Below are 7335 nucleotides of genomic sequence, written 5' to 3'. Positions count from 1 at the left end.
TCCGGGATTCGGCAAATTCGTAAACCCAGCAGTGATACCAATTTGCATAGGCCTAGCGTTGAAAGTGTTGTTCATTCCGTTTTTAATTTCGATCAACTTGTCTCTCACCAAGTCGATGTTTTTTTGGCTCGGATGGAAACATAGTGCGTTCCGTCTTCGTTCATCCATACCATGAATCTCCCCAAAACATGCAAGCTGGTATCGTGCTCGTGTCCAATTTGCTGGTCTACGTACTCTTTTGTTACAGCGTCCTTGTTGTCCGTGGGAGTTCCGAGACCCGTGACTCTATTGCCGCTCATAGCGAGTTCGCCGGTCATCGAGTCGCCATCCTTCGAAACTTTTCTGTCGTTTAACCATGAGGTTAGGCTGGTCACGGAACCCATAGTAGCTGCATCTTGAGGGTCGGTTGGATTCATCAACCCCGTTATTTTTTTCCTCCCATGTTAATCCTTCCGGTCATTCGCGCTCCAGTTTTTTTGACGTACGCGGAAAGATCTACATCTTCGCCAGCTATTGACGTTGATTTTTTTTTTGATCGTTGGTCCCCGGATAGACATTCTTTCTTTTATTTTATCGGATTTCAAATTCCAAATCCAGCGGTTGATCGTGATTATCGAGCTTTCTCGAAGAATTTTTCCATTCTACTTTGAAGTTGAAGTCGAGCTCGTGGATGGTTCCGTTTTGCAGTTTTTTGAAACTCGGCTTTTCGTAGGTCGAAACGAAGTATTCCCCGAACGCGGCGTTTGTGAGATCGAATGACCCAAGAACTCGACCTCCCTGCAGAACGTCGTCGTTGTCTACGAGATTGTCCGTGGTTGACAGCTGATTCAGGTACACGAGAATTCTTCGAGGTAAAAATTCTATCGCCCGATCTCCCGTGTATTCACCATCCGCTAGCCACCCTTCGTCGTCCAATCCGAACATTTCTCGAACGCGGTCCGGAAACCAAATCTGATACTGCTCGTGAATTCTCATGTTGAGTTTTCCATCGCGGTCGTCGACTTCGAATTCGAAACCGTCGATTTGACTCGTGAATTCTTTTACGAGCTGGTCAAAATTATACAGCCCCGGGCTTATTTTTATCGCTTCTTCAGGTCCCTGCCCTCCTTGAGTGTACCTCCACTCTAGTTCCTCTTCGACGTTGAACCAACCTACTCGACCCGAGATCCTTTTGATTCCAATTTTAAGTTTTTGCCGTTATTATCTATACTTTGCAACGGGCGATAAGGTTTTCCTTTGCCGGTGCCGGTAATTGTGACAAACATTTTTCTTTTATCTTTCAATAAAATGAGAACCGGAGGAGTATTCGAACCGACGCACGGTTTCAGTCTCGTAAATCAAGAAATTCAAGTCAGCAAAAAGGAAAATTTTACGTAAGATTTCCCAGTTTGTGGCAAAAGTACAAACTTCCGAGAGTCACGGACAAAACCGTGTACGATGACTGGCTCTCCAACCAGATGCAATTCTGGCAAAACCAGCTGAACTTCGCGGTCTGGTGCGCCACGTCAGGATGCGGGGTGTCCAAAGAACTTCTCAGTCACAAAGATCCGATGATTCGATCCGTGTTCAGATTTCACGCATATTATCAGATCAGAAGAATCCTGTCGGAAATGTCCTGTCCACTACCCTCGGAGGAATCCTTCAATCCTCTGAACAACGGGATCGACACCCACGCTTACGAAAGAATTTGCAACGAATTCGGAGTGTCCGCGAGAGCTAACTGGAGACAAAAGTTCGATCTTTCCAACGGAATGGGTAGTTACTTCTTCAACAAACAATTTTACGACTGGAAATTCGTGACCACCAAAAAATGGTCGAAGCTTACCAACGGAGGAAACTACAATCAGTCGATGGACTGGAAAGTTCACTTTGACGCGGACAGCTTCGGAGGCGTGGACAAGCAGACTGACAAGATTCTATACATTGAACAGCTGTTCGATCACGATCCGGATATAACCGACAGATCCATTCGGAAAGGAGATGCCATGGCTGCCATCGGCAGTTTCGTGGCAGACACTTGGAACGAGGGTTTTACACGCGCGGGAGTTTCGAGAATCAACGACTCCATCAGGACTTACACGTGGGCAATTCTCGGATCCCAAGCTCAAGCCAGATCTGGCATCCTGCGTTCCGGCAAGGCGTTCGACGCTCAGAAACAATTTCTAGCAAACGTCGAGGATGCGATCAACTCGGTCGTGGATCTTCCGGACTCGATCGACAGATACCAGAGAACTCTTCAGTACGCTCAAAGCAAACTGGATTTTGTCGTGGGTCACGGACTTTACTTGCTCCCGAGCAACATGGAAATCCTCGTGGGATCCGTAAACGGATACAACAATTTCATCCAAATCGCCACGGATGACATGCAGATAGGGCTAAACTCAGACGTAAACACCGACTCTCGACCGAATGTTGAAGACAGTGCTCCTGAGGAAAGTCCGTTGTTTGAAACGGTTAAAAGCCCATCTTTGGCTGAAGGGGTTGAAAGTTCACTTATGGTAGAGGAGGTTGAAAGTTCGCCCTTAACTGAAGACCTCCTACTAATGCATGATGAAAAAAAGCTTTCTTTAATTTTGGGAGCAGCCGTTATTGGATTAGCCATCGTATATTTTCGTTAAAATAAAAAGATGGATGTCCCACCAGCCGAAGAAGCAAGTGAAAGGGAGAAGCTGATAGAAGAGAGAGAGAAAGCCGCTTACAATACAAGAGTTGAACTAGCATTCACGTTTGTGTGGATGACTTGTCTCGCGGCAAAAATTTGGTGGCTTAAGTAAAAAAATAATCCTTAGCATTTATTTTTTGCTAAGGGTTATTTTTTTTGCTCGTCGTATTACTTTTTTCTTTTTTCGTATGCCTCTGTTATATTTTTGTACAAAATTCCTCCGACCGCGAGAGCAAAGATCCATAGGTGTTCCGCTAGAAATCCTACCACGGATCCGGCTGTTTTCATCACAAAATTTACTACGGCTCCGATGACTCCCGGAAGAGCGACCAAAGCTTTGTCTCCGAGTTTTGCGAGAAGATCTGCGATTTTTTGCAGCTGAGCCTTGAGCCAATCCGACCAGGTTTTTGGCTTTGGAGGTGGACCTGGGTCGGGCTTGGGTTTTGGACCGGGGTCTGGTTTTGGTTTTGGACCGGGGTCTGGGTTTGGCGCTGGAGTGACGGCTGATTTTGTTGCTAAAAGTATTCCTTCAACAACAGCTGCAATTGTCATGCCAATGGCTGTAAGCAAAGATGCAATGGTAACACCTTGCTCCGTGAATAAAATTCTGAGTTTTTCACCGACCGTTTTGTTTCCATACAGTACTTTGTGAATTGTTTCTCGAATTGCCACGAGTTGATTTCTAAGCGCCGGTTTCAGATCGTTCAAAAGTTCTTGCTGAGCTTTGTTTTCCTCTTCAAAATTCCTGATTTCTTCGTTTAATCGTTCTATTGTTTCTTGATCAGTTTCTGGGTTATCTCTCTCTCGTTTCTCTCTTCTATTAACTCGTTGTTGGCTGTAATTTTTGCCGTTGCTATTTGAATTTGTCGTTCAAGCGTGTTAATGGATTTATGCGCTCTTTGAAGGTTTCGCGCTGTTCTCGGAGTGAACGAGGTGTCATGTTCGATAGTTTGCGGTTCAGTAAATGAAGTCTCAGCTTCTGGCGAGGCCGCCCTTGCGTCTGGATCAAACGACGTTTCACCTCCTTCTTCGACAATTGTTAATAACAATTTCTTGATGCTTTCAGACACATTTTGTAATTCTATCCGTTCTCCATTGTCCATATTACTAATCTCAGCCTGCGCTCCGCGAGAAACATTCAAAGCCGCAGCCTCAGTTCTTGGTGATATATCAGGTATCAACCCTAATGCTCGAAAAAAATCTACTCCAAGTCCAGGTATCTTTTGTAGAGTTGACTTCGCATAAAAATCTCGAGAATTAGACTTGTGAGTCAATTGCACCCATTTTCCACCCCATCTCACCCATAATCGACCATTTTTTTTTCCCTCAAATTCATAGATACCAATCTCCTTTTCCACCTTATGAAATTGTTTAAACGCGTTAACACGTTCTAAAACCTCTTCTTTGGATGCTTGAGTTTCTTCAGTTAAACCAAGCGGAACTGTGTCTCTTGCCCAATTTGGTCTTTGACCTTGATTGGGCACTTCAATTTCACTTTGATTAAGTGAACTGTCGGCTGCTGCGTTAGTATCTGCTCCCCATACTTCATCCATTGTATTTTCCAAAAGTGGGGTTTCTTCATTATCATCAAACGTTGGATTGTCATATCCTGACATTTTGTTTTTTATTTTACACTTTTTCTGAATGAACTTTGTAATAATAAAAAGAAAGATGGCGACTGAATACGGATACAAATTGGATCCATACCGACAACTTCGCAAAGCGCGAGGAGTTAAAGGTGATAGACGTAGCATTCGGAATACGCACGTTCCGAGTACCATCGACCAAACCGGAATTCTCACGGTGAGATTTCCTGGTCTTGGAAAAGATGACGTAATATACCCTGGAACGAGTTTTCTTTGGTTCAAGATTGCTCTAAATTCCGCCTCTGGTGGAAATCAAGATCTTAACAGGACTATCGTAAATAATCTCGGAAGAGCGATAGTGTCAAAATTGAGGTTAAATTGAAGGACAGAGCATCTTCACTCTGAACGATGCTGATATATTCCTATGCTACCAAGATCTCTGGAAGACGAGCGAGGAAAGAGAGAACGCCGCTGATCAGGGTATCCAGTCTGCGGCAGGTCGAAAAATAAGAATCGACGCTGGTGACAAAGGTACAGATGCCAAGGATGTCGCCGAAGGAAAGTCCTTCGGCGACAACATGTTTTGCATCCCTCTGGACTTTGAGATGCTGAATTCTCATAATCCATATTTCCAGTACGAGATGAAGGACAGGCTGAGTTACGAGCTGACGTTCAACAATTACGGAAAAGTCGTGGTGTCCACGGATACAGCAGCCAGCTATTCCATCTCAGATATTACCCTTGAGTTTGATGTAGTCAATGATCCTGAGCTAGCGATGGATATCAGGAACAAGGTGAATGGAAAAAGCGTTGTCATGTACGACAGAGTCATCAGACACAGCAAAGAGTCGCTTAACAAGTCAGACACCGTCTGGAATATCGCTCTAGCACCGCGAGCAAAGTCCATGAAAGGTATTCTGATTCTCTTCGTAGACCCAGCTGCGGATGGCGGAGGAGCCAATTACGCTCGAGATACCGAAAAGTTCTACAACCCAAAGATCAAAAAAGTTTCAACAACGCTCGACGGTGTTCCAAATCAGCTGTACTCCTCTGGGATGCTGTCTCACCATCACTTCAAAGAAATTCAAAAGCACTTCGCGGATGGAAAATTCAGAACCGTTCCACACGTAATCAAGGAAGCGGGATTGGCTGATGTGAGGAGGCGAGATTATCTCACGACCAAGTATGGTCTCTGGTTGGACATGAGAACCACGGATGATGACACGTTGCATGGATCTGGTAGGAAAATTGAAGGAGCTAGTCAGAGTATTCAGATCGAGATCGAAAAAAGAAGCCGAGACGGCAGGAGCGTTGAACGCTTACGTGTACTACATACAGGATGCACGGGTGAATATCGAAGCCGGAAAATTGCAGAGCGTGAACTACTAGAATAAAAGATGTTTCCAAAACACGCGCACTCGGCTATAATCTGCGGAGCCACCGGCTGTGGCAAGACTGAATTTGTTCTGGATTTACTCGAGAGGGAATACAAGAATTTCTTTGAATACATCATAATCGTTTGCCCTACCTGGACGCGCAACAAAGCGTACTTAAACAGATCCTGGTTTTTTAAGGACGTTGATGTCATTCCAATGGATCCTAACTGGTGTCCAAAGTCCAACGATTGGCTGAACGATTGTTTGAAATTTGGCTACAAAACTTATGGAATACAAGACGGACACACACTTTTCATTATCGACGACTGCAGCTCTGACAGATCATTAACCAAAAAGAAACAGATGCTTTCTCAGCTAGCATTCTCGGGAAGACACGATAATTGTTCCGTTTGGGTGCTTACACAAAAATATAACTCCATCGTTACCGATCTCAGAGAGCAGACAAAATGGACAGCCCTGTTTTACACAAAAGATCAAGATAGTTTCGACGAGACTCTAAGGGAGAACGATATAATCCCAACTCTAGAAGAGAAGAAAGAGATCAAAAAAAGCTAGCTAAACAAAAACATTCCAAACTAATTCTAATTACCGAGCAACCGACTGAGTACTGGTGGCAAAAATAATCTTAAGATAAAAAAGCAAGATGACTGAAATTGAAGATATAGTTAACGAGGCGATGACCGTGGACGTTCTGCCCACCATAGGCGGAATGTCTACCTTAGACGGTACGGCTACACGGGAGGAACCTGTCAACACGGACTCTGCTAAAACGGAACAGCTGCGGGAACGGTTGATAGGCGTAGCAGAGGCAGGAAAAAGCAAAGAGTATTTGGGAAAGAGCATAACCTCCGCTGAGATCGATAGACTTGATCAAAAGAGCCTGATGAGACTCTACGCCAGATACGAGGCTCACATGGGTGGGATAGTGACCAGGTCAATGAAAAAGCACTTCGTTACCGCTTACGTAAATTTGGTCGGACTCTTCCTTCCAAAAAATTTGGCGATTACCGATCGCGATGCTCTGGAAGAGTCTCTGAACGAAGGACCCTTTATTGATTTAGCTTTAAACAAATGGACCTGTGGGCTGTATCATAGTTTTGGACGTATGCTAGCTCCGTTGGAGGCTATTCTGTTAACTAGCAACGGTGTTAAAAAAGCTGCCTTTCCACCAGAAGCGAAGTGCACAGTAGACGACTCCCCAAGTATTGATGTGATTGATTAACCTTTGAATACTAACGGCGACTCAAAGGGTTAAAAAAAATACTCAAGAGGAACGATTCCTCTCGAGCATTTTTTTGGTTTGACTAAACTTTTAAAAAAAAAAAATATTACAAAAGTTTCAAAACTAAAAAAAAATGTTCAAGAGAAAAATATCCCTCGAACATTTTTTCGACGACTTCTTTATAATTTACTGTGTAAAAATTTACACCTTTTATTTTTTAAAAATTTACAACTCTTTCCAAATCTACACTCTTGTTCAAAATCTCTGGGAGAGTGAGCGTCTTTGCATTCTTTGATGTTGGGGCACGGCTTATTTTGCTGGTAAAACTTGCACAGTCGGATTATCACCCTGGAGGCGCGTCGTTTTTCGCGCTCGAGCCTTTCGAGACGTTGCCGTTCTAACCTCTTTGCGCTTTCCTCCCTCCTTCTATCTTCCTCCGCGATGGTGGCTTCGGTCTTGAAGAGGTTG

This window comes from Amphiura filiformis, chromosome 19 (genome assembly GCF_039555335.1).
Source record: "Amphiura filiformis chromosome 19, Afil_fr2py, whole genome shotgun sequence".
Lineage (NCBI taxonomy): Eukaryota > Metazoa > Echinodermata > Ophiuroidea > Amphilepidida > Amphiuridae > Amphiura > Amphiura filiformis.
The sequence above is the reverse complement of the archived record's forward strand: the minus strand, read 5'-3'. Positions refer to the sequence as shown.